This window comes from Mustela putorius, unplaced genomic scaffold (assembly GCF_011764305.1).
Source record: "Mustela putorius furo isolate JIRA1106 unplaced genomic scaffold, ASM1176430v1.1 tig00000680_pilon_pilon_pilon, whole genome shotgun sequence".
NCBI lineage: Eukaryota > Metazoa > Chordata > Mammalia > Carnivora > Mustelidae > Mustela > Mustela putorius.
This window is the reverse complement of record NW_025421442.1, coordinates 2,192,614-2,218,361: the sequence shown is the minus strand read 5'-3', so window position 1 is coordinate 2,218,361 and position 25,748 is coordinate 2,192,614. Positions and strand designations below refer to the sequence as shown.

Sequence of the window (25,748 nt, the reverse complement as noted above, 5' to 3'; positions counted from 1 at the left end):
AGACCAGGGGGAACCCCAAACGTGGGTGCAGAGCAGCAGCAGGCAGAATACAGGACTCCTGCCTCCCTTTCTGCCGGCAAGGGCTGAGGAAACGGCAGCACACTCTGCCGCGGACTCAGGAAGCAGGGGTGTGCGCGTGTCCATGGCCCTGTCTACTGCGGGTGCCGGGGCCCGAGGTCTCATTTCCTGCAGAACTGGTCCCGGAGCCGGGCCAGCTGGCCGTGCCTCCCGACAGGCAGAGCTCGGGGCCACCCCCCATGCCACCCACTCGTGGGTGTCGGGCTGCCTCCGGGGAGCGCGGTGGGCATGTCCTAGCACAGAAACCGGCTGAGCAAGGCCCCCACCTCGGAGACGCGTGGTGGCCCCGAGCAGCGACCCTGATGGCCATCGCCTAGGACTGAGCTCTCCAGAGCACTGCCTCTGTCCTGCCGTCCTCACCCCGAGGACATACAGGGCCGGGCTGGCCGGCACAGGGTCCTGTGGGGCAGGCTGCAGCCTGGGGGGGGCTGGTCTCCGTCAGGAACGGCACCCCCTCTTCACAAAGCACACATGCAGCCGGCCTGCCTGACTCACGCACTCTGCCTCCTGTGACCACACACGGACATGGTTCAGACCCCAAAGCGGCACCACCACCACGTCCCTACTGGGGACAGGGGAGACACTGTGTGCTAGATACACGGAGGGACCTGGGCCTGGCCTGCAACTGTCGTCCAAAGGCCATGCGCGGGCAGTGCCGTCCAGGAGGCTACGGGCAGCAGCAAGGGGGCAGCCCTGGGCCAGGCCCCAGGCACGGCTCCCCACAATGCACACGTGAGCTGGTACCTGCAAGAACCCCGGAGTCTGGCCCCTTCAGTGCAGATGGGAGAAGCAGAGACAGAGAGCCCCGCGCCCGCCCTGCACCAGCACAGTCTGGTGCCTGCACTGGACTGCCCTCCGTGCTGGGACCCCAACAGCACCCGGCCAGCCCTACCTCCAGACGCGGGGCGGGGGACACCCCTGGAGAGCAGAAAACCAGATCCCACCAGGCTGGCGGCAGGGTTAGAGGAGAAGCAGAAGGCTCCTCCAGGCTCCGACCTTGCCCACGCTGATGCAGCTTCCCTAAGGGCTGGCGCTGCTCGGCCCCACCCACGGCCCTGCGGCCTCGCAGACCCTCCAGGCACCGGAAGCCGGAAGCTGATGTGTGGGCTGGGGGAGGGGCGGGGCTGCCGTCCACACCCACCGCGTCCGCCCCATCCATCCCCCTGGGCACAGACCACCTGCCACTGGTCTGGAGGCAGATCCCAGCCTCACCTTCCCCAGCAGCCCCCGGCCCCCAGGGATGCTCCCGCCCCCAGCCACCCTCCCAGAGACCCAGCTGGGGGCCCCATGTCCCCATCATCCCCGCACAGCCTTTCGGAGGGGTGGGGGGGGAGGGGAAGAAGAACTGGTCAGGTCACCTTGTGCCACCAGGGACATGTGGGCTTCCTGGAGAGGCTCTTCCAGCAACCGGATGGGCCAAAGACCATCCTCCTCGTGGGGATCCCTCCTTCACACACGTGACAGCAAAGGCCCAGACACTTCCAGAAGTCACACCAGGGGCCAGCCGTGCATGGAGAGCCCGAAACCCGGTGTCTGCCCCCGGCCCCCGGCCCAGTCCCCAGCACCGCCTTTTGAGTCCTTAGCAGTGGAGAGCCAACGTTCCCCCTATGTGGGTGACCCTGACCCAGGGGCCTCGTGGAGCCACTACACACAGCTGGCCCCACCCAGGTCATCCGGTTCCTCACCGACATCTCAGCACGTGCTCCAAGTTAGGCATGCAGCTGGCGGTCCTAAGTCTAGCAGGCGTGGGCCTCCCCAGATAAACCCGCTTGGCTGACTCCTCCCTAATCAACCGGGGCTCGGCTGGGCCCCGCAGGAGGTGGGCACACCTGGCTGTCCCGGACGGGCTCCCAGCCTCAGAAGGCAATCCTGCCCAAAACGTCCCTGTGGGGGCCGAGAAAATTAAAGCCATCCCGCCTCAGGTTCAGCTGATGTGGGAAACAGAGGCAGAAGAAAATCATTAAAATTCCTCACCTACTGACAAGCCCTTGAAACAGACAGAGTGCCTCTCCCGTGGGGACTCAACTGCCCTCACCTTGAGGTTTTGCTAAGGACAATCCTCGCTGACCGACCCCCTACCCCAACAGGTCCGGCCAGGATCCCATAAGTCTACTTTAACAATCCCTTTAGGAACCTTTATCTCTAAACCTCCAAGATAGTGTCGAGAATCATTCCCAAGTACATGGCCCACCGATATACATCTAAAGGGTCTCACGAGAAGATTTTTATTATTGGTAATAACCTCTCTCCCAACAACAGCTAGCCCCTCAAGGTCCTGGAGACCCTGCTTCCAAAATTCCTTAGTGACTTACGCCATCCCTAATCCCCTTTGTCCTCAGCCACCGCCGAGTCCACCCCGACTCTGCCTTTAAAAACTCTGACTGTAATCTGGTTCCGGGTCCAAGTCCCTACTCCGCTGCGTCGGGTACACTTGGGCCCTAGCTTGAGCTTGTCGAATAAACCCGCGTGTGACTGCATCGGTGTTGGCTCCTTGGTGGTCTCTTGGACGCAAAAACTAGAGTATAACAGTCCCAGGTGACAGAAGATTCTAGAAACGTTTCAGCCACAGGGAGAACACTCCTCACAAAATTTCAGACCCGGATGGGTTTTCTTCCTGAAATACGGATGCGAAACTACACCTGCCGAGCTTGCCCGAGACCCCCCCCCCCTGGGTCCCAGGGGGCCACTTCTCTTCTATCCTAGCTACGCTGGGCAGCCCCTCACACACACCCCTGCACAGACCCACCGTCAGCAGGCTGGGGACCCTCCATCTTCAGGGGGAAGCGATTTTCTGCCTCCAGGGGGTGCTTGCCGCCAGCTGCAAACCCCCTCCCCACCTCGAGCGGCACCTGGACGCCAGCACGGGCGGGGGGCCGGGGGGGAGTCAGCCGGCTTCCCAGAGGGGCCCAGCGAACACGCCGCCTGCTTGGTCCCGGCCTCAGCAGTCGCGCCCATTCACACGGAGGTGCATGTCCACGCCGCTTCCGCCGCCCGCACTGAGAGCGCCCACGTGCCCCGGTCAGGACGCGGCTAAATAAACAACGACCGCCCGCCCGGCAGGCACCGCGGACTGCGGGCCAGTGCGCGCCCACACGCTCGGACCGTCGCGTAGATTATCAAACGCAGCGAGGAGAGGCTAGAACAGCCCGTGCGGGTAGACTCGCTCGTGCCAAGGCCCGCCAGGGATGCTGCGTCCAGCGGGGCCCGGGGTGGCGCCCGCTCCACGCCCCCGGCGCGGGCCTCGGCGGGCTCCCGGACGCCGGCGGGCACTAGCGGCTTTTCAGCTGAGCTCGCCGGCGCCCGGTGCACCCGATCTGCGAGGCCCAAGCGCCGCGCCGTGACGTCCATGACGTCTGTGACCTCCGTGACCGCAGCCCGGCGGACCAGGGGCCCCGGCGCGTGCGATGCTGGGTTCTGGGCCAGGGGCTGGAGGGCCGTGCGGCACCTTCTCACAGTGTGCCCGTCAGAAAGCATACGTTTTTGTGTTTTCTTATAAAAACATCACGACATTTCTGAGTATCAGTGGCTTCCCCAGATTCTCTGTCTCTCAGGCCACCCCACGGGAAGGGGAAGGCAGCCCCATCCCCAGGAGTTCATTCCCGCTGTCCTTGGGGGGCACTTGCGCCCTCCTGGCCCTCCGCCAGACGCGGGCACCTGTGGCTTCATTGTCCTGGCGTCTACGCCTTGTTCCCCTTCCCACGTGTGTGCCCTGCCCCGCCGGGCCTGGCCGTCCACTTACCCCCGAGAGGGACACACATGAGGCAGGGTGTCGGGGCTGGATGCTGGGGTCCCAGCGGTGTGACCACGGCGGCTCTTTCCCCGCTCCCTTCAGGGGCTGAGCTGGGAGACAGGCTGGCCTCAAAGCGCGGGTGGGCTTTTCCCCCCGCTGACAATAGGATTAAACAGGGAAGGGCTAGGGCACCGGCGGAGCCTTTCCAGAGACAGGTCCATGGCAGCGGAGCCCTAAAAAGACCAGGTTTCCTGCGGTGATCTTTCTACACCTTCTCCCCTGGGAAGACACGGGGCACTGGAGAGGAAGAGCTGGCCTGCGGCTTGGAGGAAAACCACCTCCCCTGCGCCCTCGGGGCTCTCCCGCTTCCGCCCCCGCCCCTCAGGTCCTGTCCTAAAGGACATCCCCGGGCGGAGTGGCACCTGCTCCCCGAGAACAGGTGAACACGGGCCCACGCAGGCACCCAACACTCACGCTCTCACGCAGCAGGAGGGGGAAGACCCACGGAGGGCCGGAGGGAGGGCAGGTCGCACAGAGAGCCAAGGCCGGGAGAGGCGTCCTCTGCCGGCACACCCCCTGCCTCGGAGCGCCCAGCGCCCGGGGTCCTCCTCCCCACTCCTCGCCTCCAGCGCCCAGAAAGGGAGGCCCGTGCGGCGACGGACGGCAGGGGCAGGGCCCAGGCCGCCTTGGACACTGGCTCCCCGGCACTCAAGTGACTGCTCGGTCTCATTCACCAGCCGGCATGACTCAGCCATTTGCTCGTGCTGTCTCGGAGAATAGAAATCAAACGGCCCTCCCCGCTCCCGGGAGTGGCTGCCCCTGCATCCTGGAGTCTGTAAGTGGATGGAGTGTGAGCCTCTGGGGAGATGAGTGCCATTAGCGCCCACACAGCGAGAGGGCTGGCGCACAGCCGTCCCCCGACTGCCAGGCGCAGGGCCACCGACCCTGGCCACGCACAGCTCCTAACCCCGCCTCAGTTTCTCAGTCCCTCCACCATGTCCCTGAGGCCCACGCCGGTCACCCCGTGCGAGGCAGACCCGAGCCCGTCCCACAGCACACGCAGTCGGGACAGGAAGCCCTGAGTGACTGCCACAGTCCCGTGTGCCTGTGACCCGGTGCCAAGTGCACATAGGCCTTTGCAAGGACAGCAGAAGCAGGGGTCAGGGGGGCAGAGTGGGCTCAGCGTCCACCAGGCAGCCCCGATCTAAGGGGAAGCTGTTCTCACCGCGCCCTAGTGAGAGCCGGAAACGCTGAGACCCACACAGCAGGTGCCCTCGAGCACTCTCTCCTAACGACGGCCACGGGAGCCACCACACAGAGAAGCCAAGCGGGCTGACGGTACCCTATGACAGGTGAGCTTGGAAGTACAGAGCCAAACGCACGCCCCAGACCACAGCAGGCGCGGCCTCGAGATGGCAGCCGGCAGGGCTTCCTCTCTGCAGCCTCTGCCCCCAGCAGGCCTCGGATCCCTGCGTCCAGACAGGCTGAGAGCCCGGCCACACGACGTGGAAGCAGGGCCTCCGACAGGGATGTGCACACCGCGTTCCCGGCAGCAGGGCTCACAGCAGCCGAAAGCTGAGAGCATCCCAGGGTAGCAGAACACACTGCCCCAAAACGTGCACCCTGTCCAGTGTGGAGTCGCGGCACGTGAGAACGGCCAGCACCGCTCTGCTGGGAGCAGGCAAATACGTCCCCCGGGAAGCATGCCCCCTTGCACCGGGAGCGGAAGGCAGCCTCGGGGCCAGAGGTGCAGAACAAGGGCCCGGAGTGTTGTGCAGGCCGAGAGCTCCCTACTCCACTGATGCGCCACCCCGAGGCCAAACCCCTTTGTGCTGTCCATTCCTCACAAACAGATTGTTTTTTCATCGGTAGGAAAACTGCCCTCTGGTCACTTCTTGCAGTTTTTTATCTTTGGAACTCCCGTAGGTACAAAGTTAAATTCACTTTTCTCCCATTAATATCTTATGTTGATTTAATCAATAGACCAGCCACAGGACCCAGAACGGAAGATGGGAGATGCTCCCCCGGCCCAAGTGTCCTTTCAGGCCTGAATGGATAAGAAGGTGCGGCGTGTCCACACAGCGGAGCACCGCGTCCCTCCCCGCAGGGAAGGGCCGTCCTTCTGAGCCCTCCGAGGTGACCCAGGCCCCCCTCTCTGTGACCAGCACACGGCGGGGCACTGGAAGCCAACAAGGCAGTCACACCAACTCTTGGAGGGTACCCGGCCCTCGGCCTTTCCACGGCTTGTGCGGATGTGACGCAGGAGAGGCCGCAAAGTCGCACAGCTCCCCGCACGTGGAGTGAGGGGCAGGGGCCGGCGGCACGAGACTGTCCCAAGGCCTGCTCCCTTCCAGAGCCTTCGGTCCCTGATGACTCTGCCCTCCCGCCAGGGCCAGCCCCACAAAGGCACCTCTCCAGGTGGACAAAGTACGTGCGTTCTGTTGGCACACAGCTGATACACCCATCTCCAGCCTTTTGAGACTCCAGACAGGCAGAGCTTGGCTGAAGACCCAACAACACCCGGGAGAAGCCCGCCCGGCAGTTGCTGGCCAGCCTCGTCCACCTGGCCTCCACTCCGTGCTGCCCACACCCCACCAGCCACCAGAGACTCCGAGTGGAGGGCGGGTCAGGGGTCTCGGTCCCGGGGGGAGCCAGGCTCCAGGAAGCTTCAGGAAGCGAGGACGTCAGAAGGGTGCCGGCCACCTCTGCACTAAGACCCACTCTTCGCATCAAGATTCCTCGCCACACACTGCAGGCTGCCGTCTAGGAGAGCCCCGAGGTAAAGCTCAACACGCGTGCATGGTGTGTGTGATGTGAGTACACGGTGTGGGAGGCGTGTGCTCATGGTGTGTGTGGCGTGTGTGAGATGTATACATGGTCAGTGCCTGCGGCGTGTGTGGCGTGTGTATGTGGTCCCTGAGCAAAGCCGTGTGACAGGCAAGGTCACAGGAGCCTTAGGATCCAACCAGCGGCGACACAGGAGCACTGTGGGACTCAGGGCTGGCACAGGATCTCGCACCTGGAACCCGCAGCTGCCCGCATGGGCACCAGGGAGTGGCAGCCGCCTCTGCCTGGATCGGCCACCAGGCCCGGCCTGCTCCATGGGCTGGGCCCCAGGGAAGGCGCTCTGCCACGCCCCGGTCACACTGCCCTCTGCGTGCGCACACCAGGGCCTGTGGCTGCCGGCCCAGCTGTGGAAGCACGGACATCCCTTGCCCAGTGGGGGCCAGGTCCTGGGACAGGAGGGGTGCCGCAGGTTCCAGGGATCAGGACATGGATGTCCACAGGAGCCCTTCATTATTCTGCCTTCTGCAGACCCCATGGCTATCTGTTATGTGGCCCAGCAGGGGCACAACTCCTGTATTCTTCTTCCAGGAAAAAAATGAGTTTTTAGATTTAATTCTCGTTAATTCTGGGAAGTCCAAACCAAACCTGACTTGTGAGAGCTCCGAGCCCACCTGGTGCCCTGCAGGATTGGGGAGCCCAGGGGGAGGGGCACTGCCTCACCCCTTCCACAGGGGCGGGGGGGGCGTGAAGGGTCCCCTGCGAGGAAGGTACATGTGCAGAAGTGCACACTGGGAAATCAGGAGCCAGGCCACAGCCAGGTAATATTGTTTTAAGAATGGGGGGGTGGTGAGTAAAAATGTAAATGATTGCTAACAAGGAGTGCAAAACAACCAGAAAACCAGCACATTCCTTGGCCTGCTCCGGCTGACTGGTCATTCAGATGCAAATCCGACCCTGGTTTTTGGAAGGCTTACAAGCACCCCGTTGAGAGCCAGGCCTGTATGAATTCCAAGCTCTGAACAAGCCCTCCCAGTTCCCAGCCTCGGGGCTCTCCCCTCACGGGGTCTTTTTATGTAGCGCTGAACCACCAGCGGCCTCTTCAAGCAGGCGCTGCAGGGTCCCTGGTGTTTCGCACCCCCCCAGGGGCAGCACTGGCCACACCCCCCCAGGGGCAGCACTGGCCACACCCCCCAGGGGCAGCACTGGCCACACCCCCCAGGGGCAGCACTGGCCACACCCCTGGGCCAGACTGGCCAGATGCCTGCTGCGCCCCTCACTGTGCCAGCTACAGTCCAGCCGCTGCCTTGCGCGAGCCCTCAGGGCCTGGGGCCTGGCCTGGACCTCACACCGCCCTGGCCCTCCCCACTGCCATCCCTGTACAGCCAGGCCTGGCTGAGCCTCGTCCCAGCCACTCCCTCGGTGGCCCTGGCCCTCAGTGACTTCCTTACTGAACCCACAAGACCTGGAGACACATATGCTGTGACGCGTCCCTGGGACCTGAACCAGCCGCCCAGGCTGGACAGACAGACTCCTCCAGTCCTTGAGAAGGGGAGAAGGCCATTCGTGCCTCGGTCACTCAGGGACAGGATGCCCGCCTGCTTCCTCAGCTCATTCCCACTCAACTGAGCTGTGAGAACCAGGAGCACCAGGGGCCGAGCCCCGGAATGGGGAGAAACGCAAGGACGTGCCACAGGGCCCTCCTGGTCAGCTGGCTGCGGACGACCACGGCATCCCTGCTCCGTCGGGGGCCTAAACGCGATCGCACATGGTGAGCCCTGGGCACAAGATCAAACTCGGATGTGTACATGCTCTTGCTTCTTTGAGGAGAAAACCGCAGCGGACCGTCCATACAGAAGGGATGAGGGAGAAACACTGGACTCCGGGAACAAGCCAAACCCTCCCCACCCGCCAGCCGGCCTCACCTCCCTGCAGCTGTGCTCGCCCGCCGGTCCCGGACCCACACTGCTCATGGGACTGGTCCGCTCAGGACCCCGTCTGGCCTGGCGTCCCCATTCTCAGGGGGACCTGTGCTGGGGGGGAGGCGGGTCTGTCCTGACACGGCGGGGTGTACAAGGCACAGCCTGGGCGGGGCCACGGGGACGAGCTACAGGCACCACAAGGCACCCTTCAGCAGCGGGACAAGGCCCCGCGGCGAGCCTCCCTCGGGCTGTGGAACACGCTCGCCCCATTCTCGCCCCTATCAATGGCAGGCTGTGCGTGATGGAGGCCCGACTGTTCTCCTGTGTGAGCTCATTCAGGGCGTGGGGTGGGGGAGGCTGAGGAAGGAGCTGTGCTCCCCCAGGAGAAAGGGGCATGGGGCCATGTGAGGACAGACAAGGGGTCCCACCAAGGGCCAGGCCCTCAGTGTCTGAAGATCAGGCAGGCCAAGCCATGGCAGTGACCGAGGGCCGGGGCTCCAAGACGAGGATGGGGCGGCTGCCCCCTCGCAGGCTCTCCCAAAGGGCCCTGGACAAGCTCCTCCGCATGCTGGCGCCCAGCCTTGGCAACAGAGCGCCAGGTGCGCGGGCTGCCCGTGAGGCCAGGTGAGCAGGGACGTGGGCGAAGCCCCTCCACGCCGCGGGCCCCGGCACAGCTGGGCGGAGCGAAACTCAGCCGGGAAACCCAGGCCCGTGCTGGGCTGCCTCCTGACCCCCAGCCACTAGCACGGGTCCCCGTGGGTGCACCTCGGCCGGGGACTGGTGCTCACGGTCTGTGTGGGGCGGGTGTCCCTGCAGGCCTGGAAGGGCGCACAGGAAGGGGACGGCAGCAGCCACACCTGCTCACGGACAAACACAGGCAGGAGGCCGCAAGCAGGGAGGCCCCACGGCTGCCGCGGGCTCGGGCACCCTCCACGCCGGCGGGACGTGGGCCTGGGACACTGCGGCGCTTGGTGGCGGCGGGCACCCGCTCTCTGTGCTGCCCGCAATGCCGCCGGCTCCTGGTCATGGCAGCCGTGAGGACGGAGGGCTGGCTGACCTGTCCAGCACTGAGGGAAGCGGAAACATGACCCGGGCGGGTGCAGGTGACCGCCGCAGCACACCAAGTGGGGGAGCCTCGGGTACAAGCAAGACACGGACTGGCGGGCCTGCGTGGCAGCCGCACGTGGGGCTACAGGCGCCGTGGCCACCCTAGTAGGACAGACGCTTGCTCCATCCTAGACCCCAGGCCTACACCTCCTACCCCAGCACACAAGGCTCATGCCCCCCCCCCACACACACACGTGAGGCAGCCAGGCAGCGGCCAGAAGCACTGTCCCCGTCCCTTTGAGTGGGATGCGACCTAGGAATCCACAAGGCAGCAGGAGCGAGATGGAACCAAGAAGGCAGGAGGGAGCAGACCTGCCCAGAACGGCCCCCAGGTGCCCCCAGTTTCAGGCACCTGCTCCAGGCACCTCCCAGAGCCTTTGGTGACAACACCGAGCACCAGGTCTGGAAGGCAGCCAGCGGGCAGGACAGCCACAGCAGCTCGCGGGACTCCATGGGGGCCGTACGCCCCGTCCAGCTTGGGCCGTCTTTCGGGGCCTCCCCAGCCTCCTGGTGGTGCTCATCAGAAGTGGGAGAAGGCGCACTCGGGGTGGGGGGCAGGGAGCCGGGGGACGGGGACCAGCACGTCAGGACCCTCGACCGCAGGCTGATGGTCCTCATCATGAAAAACACCATATTCTGTCATTCCTAACAAGCACGGACTGCTTCTGGCTTCAAAGCCACCTTGAGGCGGTGAACTCAGTATTCTTTACACGCTGAGTCTGCAATCGTATGTAATATGCGTATCTGGAGACTTTTCTCAAGTTGGCAATGTGCTCTGCATTTTTAGGGTGTTTGCACAGATCTGCAGGAGTGAGCTGTCTGTCTGAAGAACAGATCTTCTGAACCGGGTCCCACTACTGATGCGAAGCTGCTCTTTGTTCAATGCCGGTTCCGCAGACACTGATCGGGATCACCACAGCCCGGCCGGCCCCAGGCCCCAGGCCCCAGGCCCCAGAGTCCACCCAGGGGTCCATGAAGAGCAAACGTGTCCGCGTCTCAAAGCCTACCGACGGGTACTGTGCGGGAGCGAAGAGCACAAAGCCCTGCGAATGAAAGCCAACGGGCGCACGCTCAGGTTCACCACATCTCGGTCTCAGTTTTAAGCATGAATTCCATCTGCTCAGCCAAGGACACGTCCTGTATAATTCTGCCACGGGGACCGGGCCTCGGTCACGGCTCCAAAGCTCTCGCACCGGCAAGGGGCCAAGAAGCACCGAGGGACACAGAGCTGCCTGCCTCTGTTCCCCCAGAACAGTCCAGACATCACCCTCTCTGAACCCGACCCACGTCGTGTGGCCCACCCAGGACACAGGCTCGTCTCCCGGAGCCCCTCCCCGCACAAAGCCCGTGCAGCGCGCCCGCCCCCCTCAGCCGCGCTGAGCCCTTCGTCCCTGCCCTGTCCCTGGCTGGGCACCTTCCACACATCAGCCACGCGAGCCACACTCCACACCCTACAAACACAGCCCAGGCCCTTCTGGGGCAAGTACCCCTGATCTCCCAGGAAAAATGAGATGGACAGGCCATTGTGGGGGCATTCCCCAGGGGGTCTGTATGGGGGATGGGCCATGGTGGGGCTGCTCTCCAAGGGGTCTGCGTGGGGGGAGGGCTGTTGTGGGGATGCTTCCTGAGGGTCTGTGAGGTGGGCGGGCCATCATCCAGTGCGGGGAACATGGGCTCCACAGGCCGAGAACCAGCAGGTCCGGAGGTAGGAGCCTGCACACGAGAGGTACAGCTGTAAGGCGGTCACGGCGCGCTGATGTCAGGGGGACCCTGGCCTGGGCACAGCGCGAGGCCCAGCTGCACCAAGGTCCTGGGCTGAGAAGGGGGCAAGAGAGCCCAGAGGCAGGAGAGCACCAACCCCCTCGGGCCCGGGGGTCCCTCCTCTCAGGGCTGGTGAGTCCCCAGCACCTGGCTCCGAGGCGCCCAGCGTGCCGGGCCGCGTCCTGTCCTCACTGATGGCTGGACCCATTCTCATCTCCGACTCCACACCAGTCTCGGGCTTTCTGGTCCCAGCCCTCCCTCCTAGGCCTATACCAACCCTCCTTAGTTTGGGCTCCACCTGCCCGGCAGGGGCTGGGGACCATCACCCTGGAGCATGGCGAGAAGTAGACACGGGGGAAGCATTCCCGGGCCCCCCGTCTGTGTTTAAGTGTGTCTCTTGCCCACAGCCACGCCGCTCTGTCTATCTGCACGTGCTCAAGTCCCTCCGTTTACGGTGCAGACTGCCGCAGGCCAGGCCGGGGCACTGGGGGCGCGGTGAGGCATCCTTCCTTCCCTCTAGCCACAGCCTCTGGCCCTTGGCTTTGTGCCCCTCCTCCCCAGGGGACCTGGCCTGGCCCCTGTCCACCCCTCCTGCCCACAAGGCCAGCTCCCCATCTTTCTCCCATGAGGAAGCTCCCGCGTCACCTCCCGCTGACCTTGGAGCAGACGTACCACAGTCTGTTCCTCTGGCGACTCCGGTCACACCGGCATTTGGGAAAGAGAGGAGCATGCCTGGCAATGTGTCCCCTGGACCCCAGCCACCCACACCTACCAGCTGCAAAGCAGGCTAGGCCACGGGCAGCTGCCAAAGGAGAACCTGTGTGGGGCAGACAGCTGCGGGCTGCAGGGCCTACACCCACCCCACGCCACCCCTGCCAGGTCGACTTCCTCCTGTGAGTCTGCCGGCTGTGGGTCCTGTGTGGGGAGCAGGACAAGGAGCCCAGGCACACCTCCACCTGCTGTGTGGGCGGGGCCGGGGGCATGGGAGGGCGAGTGAAGGCCCTGCCACCCCAGCTCCCCGCATGGGTGGGGCCCTCCGGCTTGGGTGGCACAGCAGGAGCCCGGGCAGAGACCGGGTGTAGGGAGCACAGAGGCATGTGGAGGCCACAGAGGATGTCAGGGGGACACAGAAGGCACTTGAGGACACAGAGCACTGTTTCTCGGAGGGCCTGAGTCAGAGATGGGTGTTTCTGGCGGCCTGAGTCAGACACACGGTACCTGACGGTAACATCCGCACACACCACATGCACACGCACCCTGCCGGGCACACACACATGCCCCGCTGTGCACATGCGCCCACGGACCATACATGCGTACCCACACTGCACACACATGCACACCCCTGTGCACACGGACCCCACCGTGCACACACCCCCCCACTGTGCACACACATTTCCCGCTGTGCACACACTCACCTACCATACACGTGCACCCCCGTGTACACGCAGCTCCCCACTGTGCACACACACTCTGTGCACACGCATCCGCCTACCAAACACACCTTCGCTGGGCACACATGCACAACCCTGTACACACACGCCCTCCACTGTGCACACGCGCCCCCCACTGTGCACACACACTCACCTACCATACACACACACCCCATGCACATGCAGCCCCCACCGTGCACACACATCCGCCGTGCACACACACGCACCTATTGTACACACACACCACCCCTGTGCACAGCCCCCACCATGTACACACACCAGCACCGTGCACACCCCCCACCCTGCAGACATACCTGCTCACCATACACACACACACCCGCTGTGCACATGCACACCCACCGTGCTCACACACGCCCCACCATGCATAAAGAGCACCCGTACCCAGAGGAAACCCCCGGCAGAGCATGCCCCCGGCACAGTGGTGGAGCCAGCAGCATGTGCTGTCTCGTCACTCCCCCGTGACGACGCTGTTCAGTGCCTGATTCCTCAGATATCACCGCCTCACTTATTTTATAAGCTCCTTAAAACTCTCCATGCAGCAAGAGGTAACTTTACACAACGTGACAGTCTCAAGTCCAGTCCTGCCAGGCTCCCCCCCACCTGCACCGTCCCGTCCCCCTGCTGCCCCTAGCAGTGCAGCTCTCCTGCGTCCACCCACACTGTCCTCTGCCCAGCGGCCACAAGAACACGCCAACATGCACACGCAGTCCTACGTGCACGCACAGATCGCTGACGTCTCCCCGAGTCACAGAGCCCGGGGAGGGAGGGGTCCTGCACCTGCCGTGGAAACACACCGCGCAGCTGCTACCAACGAGACAGGCCAGTGGATGAGAGTCACAACCCCCAACGGGCACCCGTGCACGTGAGCCCAGGACACCTCGCAGAATGGAAGCTCGATTCCCTGGTCAGAGGGGGGACTGCTGAGTTACTGGGGCCGGCACACCAGAAGGGCATAAAATCAGACTCCCCACCCTCCGCAATCTTAGTCCTCGTTACGCACACGCATTCCAGATGTGCTCAAGAGCCGGGTCCAAGAACACTGAACGGGACAAGCCCGCCAGGTAACCAAGAGACAGCCCATGTGACCTTCCTGACGGACACTTAACAGAGTCATAATAAACAGAGACACATTCTGCGGCAAAATGACCTAATCCTGACGGCGAATGACACCAGAGCAAGCAGCAGAAATGAGAACGGGGGAGAGGGGGATGGTCAGCGTCTTCAAGGCAGGAGACGATCATCCACGTCCGTAACACACAGCTGCTACAGATGGGCGAGGGAGCAACAGCCCGAGAGAACACAATGGCCCAGTCACAGCTCGAGGCGCCTCTGTCCCTGTGCGTGAAGACCCCGAATTACCAGCATGCGAGGGCACGGCCTCCCACAGCTCTACCCTTGCAGACAGACGCGCTCCGGAAGCCCCCATGGCCGCTGCTGAGAAAGCGCCCCGCAACCAGAAGCATGGCCTCGCAGAGGAGACATCCACCACTGGATCGTCTCGCAAACAGATCTGGCGTGACCCACGGAACAAAGAGACCCACGCCCCGACCCAGCACAACCGCTCCCTGAAATCCACACACTCAATCACAGCCCCGTGCATGTGGCCACAGTATTTCGGGCAGCCCTGTTTACACTGGCTGTGTCTTCTTGCTCTGTGGCAGCTCTAACATTTAAATGACCACAGACTGGTGGCTTAGAGCACCGGCAATCTATTCTCTCTCCGTTATGAAGGACCCACATCTAACATTGTTTTCGCCAGGCTGAAATGACAGTGTCACCAGGGCCACGTCCCCTCTGGAGGCTCTGGGGCAGGACCCTTCCCTGCCTCGTTCAGCTTCTGGTGGCTGCCAGCAACCCTTCATTTGTGTCCACTGCATTAGTTAGGGTCCCCAGGGGCAGAATCAACAATGTAAACATATAAAGAGATTTAGTGTAATAAATCAGATCCCACAGTCCCGCAGGCTGGTAAGCCCTGATGTGCGCTGGGGCGAGCTGGAGACCCTGGAGAGAGGATGCGCCGGTCCCAGCCCCAGCCTGGATCTGAAAGCCGGAGCGGCCACCATCCAGCTCCCCGCAGCCTGGCGCAGCGGGCGTTCTCCCTCACTCTGCCTCTCTGCACGTCCAGGCCTTCCACTCACTGGGCGAGGCCCCCCGTCACCCAGGAGGACAGTCTGCTTTAGAGTCCTCTGATCTGAATGTGAATCTCGTCTAGAAACACCCTCACAGACACGCCCAGAATCCTGGTGGACCAGGTATCTGGGTGCCGGAGGCCCGCCAAGCCACCACCTAAAACCAGCCACTGTGCGCATCCAACTCTAACCTCGGTCTTCCCGACCATCACCTTCGGCTCGTCTTCCACCTCCCCGACCCCCGCCTTCCTCTCGGAAGGTTGCAGGAGGGCCTTTGGGTAACCAGGGAGCCCAGGACCCCCTCCCGTGTCAATGTCCTTAACTGACTCACACAGGCACAGACGGCTCCAGCCAAGGCGGCACTCAAAGTTCCAGGGACCGAGCCCGACTCGTTCGGGGCCACTCCTCAGCTTCCTACAAGGGACCACAGGACCAATCCCACCGCCTGGGCAGCAGCTCCAAGTAGGACCTAGTCCAAGCTGCAAGGGAAACCTGTTCAGTCGGGAATCACCTCCCCGACCCCCAAATTCAGCCGGGAAGACAAGAGGCACCGTCTCTGCTCTGTAGCGAATGCTCCCCGGCCTCCCTCGGCTTACAGTGGGCAGTGGGCAAACACGGGCCACTTGGTGCCGGCAAACACGAGTGCCCGCTGGGCCGAGAGGTGGGGCTGCTCCCGCCCCTGGTGGTTAGCCTTGCCTCTCCCAGGAGACGCTCCGGGACGTGAGGACTGTCTGCAGGAGGTCTGCACGGGCGGAGGGAGGCGCCTCCCTGCTCAACCCATGCCCGCTCCCACACCGCAGGGGCCGCAGAGTCCTCAGGCCAGCCAGGGCTCCCGTGGTGAGCTCGGCCTTGTCCACACTCCCAGTCCTGCCTCCAGATTCATCAGTGCCCCGAGCTCGGCCAGGGAGCACCCCTCCTCCCTGCACAAGCACCTGCCGGACCCCCCCACCCCCCGGGCACAGCCCTGGTCCTCCCCGTGGTGACAGAGGCTTCCTGAGGAGCCCCGCCAAGCCAGCTCCACTGACAGAGAAACGGACGAGCTCTTCCCGGGGAAGCCGCTGCCCCCGGGAGACCCCTCACCTGGTCTACAGACATCTCCCCAGCTCCGGGCTTAGGGCCCCAGCCCATCCACTCCTTGAAACGTCACCTGTCCCCAGGCCTGCCTCCCTGCCTCCTGGAGAGCTGGGCTCATCTAGGACCCTCCATTTCTCCAGTTAATCAGCCAAAACTCGCAGTATCCTCGACTACCATTCGCTTCAGACTCGACCTGTCAGCAAGTCCTCTCAACTCTGCTCCAACAAAGGCCTAGTCGGGCTATCCCCCACCTTGGCTGCTGCACCCCAGGCCTGTGTCACCACCCCCTCTCCAGACCACATCGCGACCTCCCGCGGGCCACGCTGCGCCCTGCTATGCTCCGCTCTCCTGCAGAAGGCTGGGGGCCTACCCACACCCCTGGCTCCAGGGCTCCCGTCCCAGCATCCCCAGCGCCCCAGGGACCACGAACACAGGAGGCACAGTCCTGTCTCGGGGCCTGTGCAGCTGCTGTCCCCTCTGCCTGGGGAACACCTCCCCAGACGCAGGCCCTGCCCTCACCTCCCTTCCCCAGCGAGGCCCTCCCCCCCGGCGCCCCTGTCCCGGATTCCCCCCTGAGCACCAGGACCATCTCACTGCTTCTGACCGACTTACTGACCCCGCGTACGCTCCGTCCTCCCCAACATCGGAGCACCTCCCCCGCGTGGAGACCCTGGCGCCCAACACGGGAGCTCAGCGCACAGATGGGGTCTGCAGGGGCCCGTCCTCCCCTGGGGGTGGTGGGGGGGTTGGGGCTTGACACCCTGGGCCAGCCATGCCATCCCGACACCGCACCCTGTGCATGGGCTCGCTCGCCAGCAGCAGCGGAGATGCGATCCCCAGGCCAGGGCACGTGCCGGAGAACGTGTCAGACACCCCAGCGAGTCGCAAAATGAAAGGCTCAGTTCACTGGCTTCACCGCGTGCATGACGGCCCTGCCGTAGGCCCGCTCCGTCGGAGAAAAACGGGCCTTTGTGCGCTATAAATAGCCTGGCCAGATGTGGACACGCCTGTGGGTTTGTTCCCGCGACTCTGGCTCGGCCCACCACCGCCCCCACGACAGCCCCTGGCAGCAGGACCCCGGAAGGCCGAAGGCACGGTGCACACAGGGGCAGGACAGGGTTACCCAGTGGTCCCCGCCCCCGCCAGAATGCAGCCCACGGTTCCCAATGCCATCGCGAGCAGGTGGCCGGCTGACCAGTGTGTGCGGGAGACGGCTGCCAGCGGAAGGCCAACTGCTGGCACACGGCCTGCTCCTTTATGCCCAGAAAACAGGGACACGGGGCTGGGAGCAGGGAGCTGGGGGGCCCTGCAGAGACTGAGTGTGCCCACAAAGCCGAGTGCCGGGTCTCTGTGCGAGAGAGGTGCCCCCTGAGTGGGGAGCCCGCGTCTCTGATGAGGGCCAGCCACCTACGAGTCAACGCCATGGAAACGCAGGGGCAGGCCGCTTAGAGCGTGCTCCCGAAGCCCCACGGACCCGCCACTAATTGGGCCCACCTGATGGGCACAGGCACTCACAGCAGCAGTCCAGATGCCTGCTTCCCAAAGAAATGCCCGGCGAGCCACACATTCAGGCCACGTGTGTCAGATCAGACACCCCCATGAGTCACGTTTAAGAACGAACAAATGATATGAGGCCTTAAGGTATGTTTTGTTGTGTCTGATACAAATCCAAAGCACAATCACAAGTGTCCCCCAGAGTCACACATGGGGTCCTCTCCAGCCCCTCCTGAACCCGGGTCTTTTCGGCCTGCGGTGCGCACTGCTCTGGCCGGCCACTGTGGACCGCTGTGTGCCCCTGCGGTGTGAAGCACGATGACGTGGTGTCCCCCACATGTGGCTCTGTTGCAGGAGCCAGTGCAGGACCAACTGTGGCTGTGGTGTCCGGCCGTCGGTCACTACGAACGGGCCAAACGGGGTCAGGGCTGGATGGCTGTTTGGGTCGGAGGTCCCACACGGCCGCCCTCTGCCCACCACGGCCCTGGCTCCGTGGACCTGGTCCTAGGCCAGGCACGCACACAGCTGTGCACACAGCTCCTCACCAGCGGCCTGTTGCCCCATCGGACAATGGGCACCGCAGGCCTGTGGCTGTCCTCTGGGGCTGATGACTGTGCACGGAGCAGCGCTAGGACTCAAGTCAGTCTTGCACACCTACGTTAGCAAGGAGTGACAGTCCCTCATGTGGTCTTTGGAGACTACAAGTCCAGACCACTCACCACCAGAGCAGGGCCACAGGACCCGGGTTGTCTCGGGGGTGGTCCTGGGCTGCTATGCTGTGACGGCCCCCAGGGACGCAGCTGGAAGACCACACAGGCCCTCCCAGAACGGCTGACCCTTGAGAGTACAATGAACTGTGTTCTCAGTGCTGCAGAAGCATGTCTATGGAAGTCCCACGCTCCGCTCCGCAGGCCACGATACATCCCACAGGTGGCACTCCACTGCACGGCCCCAGGGCCCCCCGGGTATCCAGGCAGCATGCGCCACACCTCGGCAAGGGCAGGGGGCACCGAGACAACCAAGGTACTCGGGGGTCACTGGCTTTCTGTACAGAAGACCTCCCGCCAGCGCGTCCTGGCTGCACGAGTTTGGGTCTCACAGAAAAATTGCAGCTGGGATCCCGGGACCAAGCATGGCCTCCCCAACAGGCGGTGCAGGCAGAGGACGGGTTTCCTGGGGAGGACGCGCCGGATGACTTAAATCCCGCAGACGGCATGCTTCTGGAAATCCGTCTCAGGGGGACACGTGTGCAGCAGCCTCTCACCCAGGGCTCCCCACTGTCAACAGGAAGCCTTCTCTCGAAGCAACAGAGCCGAGGACCACACAGCACCTTGCAGAGGCCTGTGCTAGCTCCGGGGAAGGCCAGGAAACGGGGTGTTCATAGCCCCAGGCCCCATCCCAGCAGAGCCTCAACAGCATGACGCTAACAGTGTCCCCAGAGAAAGCAGTAAGTCAGGAGGGAACATTAAGGATGAGGCGGCAGCAAACTGTGGGAACGTCCTTCTGGACTGGGCAGCTGTGTCTCGTCCACGAAGCACGCACACCACCCTGCCCGAGACGTGTGCACGTGCAAAGAAAGCTGTCAAGTCTGCACGGACCTCAGGCTTCCTCTGCCCCCAGAAAGCAGTGCGTCCATGGAAATCCGAGTGTCCACCGCGTCCCTAACCTCGGAGTCCCCAGCAGCCTGGGCTGAGGCAGCGGATTAGCGGCCGGATTTGGGAGAGGCGGGCTGGGTTTCAGCCACTCGCCTCTCTTGGCTGCAGGGGAACGTGGTTTGGTTCGGACAGAAGCTGTCCGTCGTGGCCGAGACCTGAAATGCTCAGAGGCTGAGGGTGCGTCCACTCCACCTGACTGTCTCTGTGGCGCCTGGGGCGAGCGCGGCCGCGAGGCAGGTCCCGGGGACTCAGCTTCTCACCACCACAGACGCCGGGATGCCCCACTACCACTGCTCCAGAGCTCGGGTATGGTGCATAAACGTCCCAGGCCATATGGGATCGATGACAGGGACGCGGTCCCCCATACTCTCCCCCTCCGGCGCCGAGAACAGCCACGACACCATGTGGAGACAGATTTTTCTTGTGGCTCACCTATGTGGTATGAGCCTTGCTCTACGTACAACACGGAATTTTCTAGAAGATGACGGGACATAGCACCCTGCAGGAGCAATCATGCCCCCAGAGATCAGGTTGCAGAGCGAATGCTCCAAGCCCACAGCGCCCTACACTGAAGGCCACCCACCCTCCGAGCAGACAGGCCTCGCCCCAGAAAGTTAAACCTATCCAGGGGGATTCGTTTTCTGCTCCACATCACGACTGACTGTTTGGTGCTGCTGGTTTTGGGGAGCTGGGGCAGGTCCGTCCCCACGCAGCTGTAGGAGCAGGAAAAGCCAGCGTCCCAATGACACACTTCAAACCCGCTGGTCCTGCTGGGCTGTGGGCCCACGAGCCAGACGAACCGTGCCTCAGGCCACTTGCACATCCAACCTCCACAAAGCGGAGGCTGCAGACAAAACCACACTTCAATTTTCCGTCTGCTGGGAGCTCCTGGGGACAGGCCCAGCCAGGTCCCAGCCGCCCCCACGGGGGCTAAGCACGTTCCATGGGAGGGGTCTTGCTCCGCTCAGTGGGCGCTCAAGATGACGGTGCGTGCCTGTGGGCTCCTAACCATACGGGATTTCTGGCTTTTTCCAAATATGTTTCTGTTCTTGGCATGGAGCCTCATCCATGGTCACCCACGTCTCACGCGCTCCACACAGCACGGGGCATGTGGAAATGAACCATCACACCGTGACTGGGGGAGTGGGGGGTGCGGCCAGGATGCCTCATTTCCACCCGAAAGCAAGACTGGGAAAGCCCACGTGGGCAGCTCACCGTGTGCCCCACGGCCTGATTCCCGGCCTCAGCATCCCATGGACGGCAGGCCACAGCGTCGGACCCACTGGAAGCCACGGGGTGGTCAAGCGCGGGGCAGTTGCTGAAAGGTCATTTAAGAAAAAAGACCACATGTGAAAACCCTTCCACTTGCTCCTCACGAGGGGCTGACAAGGTGTTACAGCCTCTTCAAGCAGACATCAGAGGCTGGGCAGCGATGACCACCTCATGGGGACAGGGCTTCCCCTGGGAACGGGCTGGTCTGGGACCAGACGTGGTGGCAGTTGCACCGCAGTGGGGACGTCCTCAACGCCACCATACTGTTCACCATCACGTGGTCTGTTCCACGTCATGGGACGTCAGCGCCACGAAACATCACGTGGAGGACAGGAATACAGGAACGAATGTCCGGCAGACGCAGCGTGGCTCTCCCCAGGGGGGCGTCAACGGTGCGGACAGAATGCACGGCCCTGCCGAGGACGGCCGTCTGCGCGGCTGTCGATGTCGTGCTGCGTATGAAACAGGAGCAACCCCAGGGGCTCCAGCGCTTCTCTCTAAGGCTGTGCCTTCCCATCCCCGCAACTCAGACCTCCGCGTTGGCAGGTAACAATGGGTTCCCACGTAGGTACCCCTTGTGACAGCACGAATGCCGGACAGACAGCGGGCATTCAGTGCCCACACGCCAGCCCCCAGACGAGGGCTGGGAGCGCTAGAGGAACGCACACCCTCTCGGTCAGCGGGCTGGCCCAAACTCCCTCTCTGGACTTCCTACAGGAAGCACATGCTACTCTCAGAACAAGGCTGGAAAACGCACCCAGAAAGGTTCCGTGTCTTCCCCGTAGCCCGCGCCACCCCCAAGGCCTGCACTACCCCGAGCCTGGAGGGATCTCGCCCACAATTCCCCACCAGCCACACTGCACCCAGCCTGCAGCTAAGCCGCCCGCGTCAGCGAGACCGACGGCGGGCCCACTGAGCAGTGAGGGTGGTCCCCACGCTGGGCCTGGTCACCTGGTGCCCCGAGATCACATAGGACAGTACGCACCCCGGACGCGCACCAGGGCCCATGCGTGCAGCCCGTCGCCGTGCCTACAACAGATCTGTCTGTGTCTGCAAAACCCCACGGTCCCCCCAATGCTCGTATCCCCTCCCCTCTTCTAAAGCCCCGAGCGACACACATCTTTTAATTAAATGGAGCACAGTTTTCTTGCTGTAAGAATTCCTAAACAGCTCTGGCCTCTCCCCTCACAAGGGAAGATGGTGAAGACCCGTGTCTGCACGTCTGTGTCCCCTCAACCTCCAGGCGGGATGCTCCCGCCACGGATGGCCTTAGAAGCGTCTTCTCTTGGGAGAGGACTGGATCAGGAGGGTGGGGCCCCCGTGAACGGACCAGGGCCCTTCTAGGGAGACCCCGGGCGCCCCGGCCCCCTCCTCCAGGTGAAGACACAGAGAGAAGTCTGTGATGTGAAAGTGGGCCCGGGCCCGGCGCGGCCGGCTCCCTGGTCTCGGGCTTCCCACGTGAGAAAGAGCGTGTGTTTTCAGAAGCTGCCGGTCTGTGGTGCTGGGTTCCAGCGGCAAGAACAGACTAGAACAGGAACCAACATCCACAGCTTTGGTCTTCCTAGAAACGTCTATGTTAGGACTCACGACGTAGCATATGTGTGAGGACGTGCTGACAAGTGTCTTGCGTTTCCGGTCCTCCCATGTAAATGCCAACCAAGTGATCTCTGCTTTGGCCTCTAAAAATACCGTGTGGACGGACTTTGGGCTCACCGGAACAGCCCCTCTGAGCATCAGGAAACAGGCAGAGTCCCCCCACCCCCACCCCCGCCGGGAGACGCTCCCCGTGGGAAACTGCTCCCCGATGGCGGCCTCGCACTTCTGCAAACACACGGAGACGTGTGGGTCACTGAGGCGCACGGAGTAGCTTTCCATCCTTGGGCACCAAACGCTGCCCCCAGGGATACATTGAGAACCCAGGGAATCCCACTTAGGGAGAAGGGCCAATGCCTTCAGCCACCGTGATGCCCTGTCCCGGAGCGGCATTTTAAACCACACCCTAGTAAAGGGCATCTATGGAGAAACCCACAGCCAACAAGGTACCACAGTCTGGGAGATGGGGCACCCTCCCCTAAGTCAGGGACAAGGTGGGTGTCCCCTCTCTCTGCTCCTGACTCTGCACTGGAGGCCTGGCTCGGGAAGGAGCAAGAGAAACAAGAGAAATAAATAAAATGCATTCAGATTGGCGAGGAAGAAATAAGATGGCTTTTCAGACAGCAGGATCACTGATGGTAAAAACCCAAGGACCTTCTAAAAAAAAGGTCCTCTTGGAACTAGTAAGAGAGTTCAGCGGAATCACAGGACACAAGGTCAGTAACACAAAGTGAGCCGTTTCCAAGTATTCTAACAACGGCACACTGAGAAACGGAACTTGGTCACAATGGGAACATACGCTCCGTGAAAGGTCCTGTTCCGAGAACGAACAACCTACAGACAGAGAATACTTGCGAGTCGTGTATCCGACAAGGAACGTGGGTCAGGAGCGTTGTGGAAAACTCTCACAACTTCACAGGAAGAAAACAACCCAATTAAAATATGAGCACAACGGGCGCCTGGGTGGCTCAGTGAGTTAAGCCTCTGCTTTTGGCTCGGGTCATGATGTCAGAGTCCTGGGATCGAGCCCCACATTGGGCTTCTCTGCTCGGCAGGGAGCCTGCTTCCTCCCCTCTCTGCCCGCTGCTCTGCCTACTTGTGATCTCTCTCTCTCTCTGTTAAATAAATAAATTAAATCTTAAAAAAATAAAATAAAATAAAATATGAGCACAAGACCCGAGCAGACATGTGGCCAAAGCAGACGTACAGACAGTAAGTGAGCACATGGGAAGGAGGTCAATGCCACCAGTCACATGAGGTGCAAGTGACAGCCACAGTGAGACAAGCTACCCGCACGTCGGGACGAATGAAAGAGCAGTAACGAAGGATACCAAGTGTGGGTGAGGATGGCGAGCCACTGGGACAGTTGCTGGGTCTGTGTACTGAACAACTATGCCCTTGTAATGTGAGATGTTGCAACCACTCCAGGAGATATTCTGCGACTCTCTAATGAAATAAATAAGCCCTTGCCCTATGCCCTGGCGACCGCACTCCTGAGTGTTCGTGCCCAGGAGGAGGTGTCGTGTGCTCACGGGAGAGCTCATGCAGACGGTATGGAGACTGTTCAAGTCCAGGATGGGAAGCTACTTCACAGCAGATCGGCCGGCCACCACGCAGCCGCTCAGGTACAATCCTGAGTGCGCGGAGCCGGTGCAGAAGGCCGCCCACAGCACAGTGCTACTTGTTAGCCACTCTGGGAAGGCGAACTCAGGGACCGAGAAGATGAGCAGCTGTGGCTGGTCATGTAGGAATACAAAGGGCGAGTCCGGGGCGGGCTGGGGGGATGGGCTGTTCTGGATCCCTGCCGTGGCGGTGCCGACACACATCTATGCAAGCTCTAGAATTCATAACAGACCGGTACACCAAAGGGCATTTTCACTGTTGACTTAGGATACAAAGACAAAGGAACAAAAGGGCTTTGGGCGAACCGCGGAGGCCTGCCCGCTGGGTTTCAGACCACAATAGAGTGAGCGTCTCAGCCGAGCAAGTCAGCGTCTTGTAGCTGCCCCAGCACGCGTACAAGTTACGCGTCTACATAACTGTCATCTACTGAGTGTCCAATAGCACCGTGTCCGGAACACGACACACATACCTTAACTACCAGTATGTCACCGCTAAAACCTGCTGACCACCTCGGAGCGCAGGTGTCAGCACCGACCACAGATCACGTAACAAACAGCACAATAATGAGGACGGCTGAGATACTGGGAGGGCGACCAGAATGGGACCCAGAGACCCGAGGTCAGCAGAAGCTATCGGAACAATGACACCGACTGGCTCGCCACCGACACACCGACACACGCACGCCACAAACCCTCTGTTTGTAAAAAGCGCAGTGAAGGGAAAGCACAATAAAATGAGGTGTGCCTGCATACAAACTAGGAGAGAAATGTTTTTTTTAGGAAGACAGAGCGCTGCGGAGGAGCGGAGGGAGAGAGAGTATCAAGTAGGCTCCCAGGGAGTGCAGAGCCTGTGCGGGGCTGGATGCGGGACCCTGAGGTCACGACCTGAGCTGAACTAAGAGTCAGATGTCAACGATTTAGCCCCCCAGGGACCCTTTGACTTCAGTGTTTTAAAAACACTGGGGGCACCTGGTGGCTCAGTCGGTTGGGTGTCTGCCTTCAGCTCAGGTCCTGATCCCAGGGTCTTGGGGCTGAGTCCGCATCAGGCTGCTGCTCAGTACGGAGCCTGCTTCTCCCTCTCCCAGGGTCTTGGGGCTGAGTCCGCATCAGGCTGCTGCTCAGTACGGAGCCTGCTTCTCCGTCTCCCACTGACTCTCCTCTTGCTTTCTCTCCCTGACAAATAAATAAAATCTTAAAAAAAAAAAAAAAAGAAAAGAAAAGAAAAAAAAGCACTTATCTTTAACTAGACAGAGAGCACAAGTGCTTTATAAGTCCATCTGTTTGGGGTCCCGCGTGGAGTCACCCTCACAGGGAGTAGAGAGATGTGGGTGCAGGGGCTGGGAGCGCCTGGCGGTTAGCGTGGGGACAGAGCTTTCCCGCTGGGAAGCTGAGAAAGTCTCCTGCACAGACTTGCTAAAGTCCCGTGCACAGACGGCAGTGCTGGTTGCGTGACAACGTGAATGACTTAGTATCACTGAGCTGTCCTCCTTGGGCTTGGAACGGTCAAGGTTAGGTCGTATGTATTTCACTGCAATGAAAACCCTTTATCCCCATCAGAAACGCAGGCTTACAAAACCCTGTTTGTGTAAACACAAAGCCAGCAAGCAAGCTGTAAAAGCGAGCAGGAAAGCTGGACTGCAGCTCGCCAGGAAGACACGTCCCGGTTGGGTCTGGCCTGCGTCGCTCAGACCTTGCCGGCGCATGCTGGGCACGCGGGCTCCCTTACGCACGGGGCACAATCTGCTCCCGGTGTCCTCGGGAACAGAACTGAGACCGAGAGTCACTCTGTCCAGCCCCCTGGATTTTCCGAGTCGTGCACGCTTTGCATCCCACACGAGGCCTCCGAAACCCGAGTAGAACCCACCTGCGGTCTGCAGAGCCAGCTCGCGTTTTAGCTGGACCTGCACTGAGCAGAGCCTGAGCCAGAACCTCACCTGCACAGACAGCTAGAGAAGCTGGGCGAGTCAGCTGGTGGCAGAGGGGGACCCTCCTCCTTCTCAAGGGGCCGAGGCCGTTCTGAATCCTCGGCAGCTGGGCCGAGCGGGCCAGGCTCCTGATTTAGAACATCTCCAGCCA

The 25,748-nt window shown here is 62.0% G+C and overlaps 1 protein-coding gene across 5 annotated transcripts in view; it reads right to left on the bottom strand.

The window, feature by feature from the left end:
• The window catches only part of SEMA4D (semaphorin 4D), an 83,011-nt gene that overhangs the window by 39,069 nt on the left and 18,194 nt on the right, over window positions 1-25,748 (bottom strand). Inside the window, exon 1 of one of the 5 annotated variants that reach the window (XM_045083018.1) lies at window positions 971-1,149. The exons of 1 other annotated variant lie outside the window; for it this stretch is intronic. The gene's annotated coding sequence lies outside the window, so the exon portion shown is untranslated. Of the gene's footprint in view, window positions 1-970; window positions 1,150-25,748 lie in introns of those variants that run through there. 3 more of the 5 variants (XM_045083020.1, XM_045083021.1, XM_013049132.2) reach the window with 3 other exon arrangements.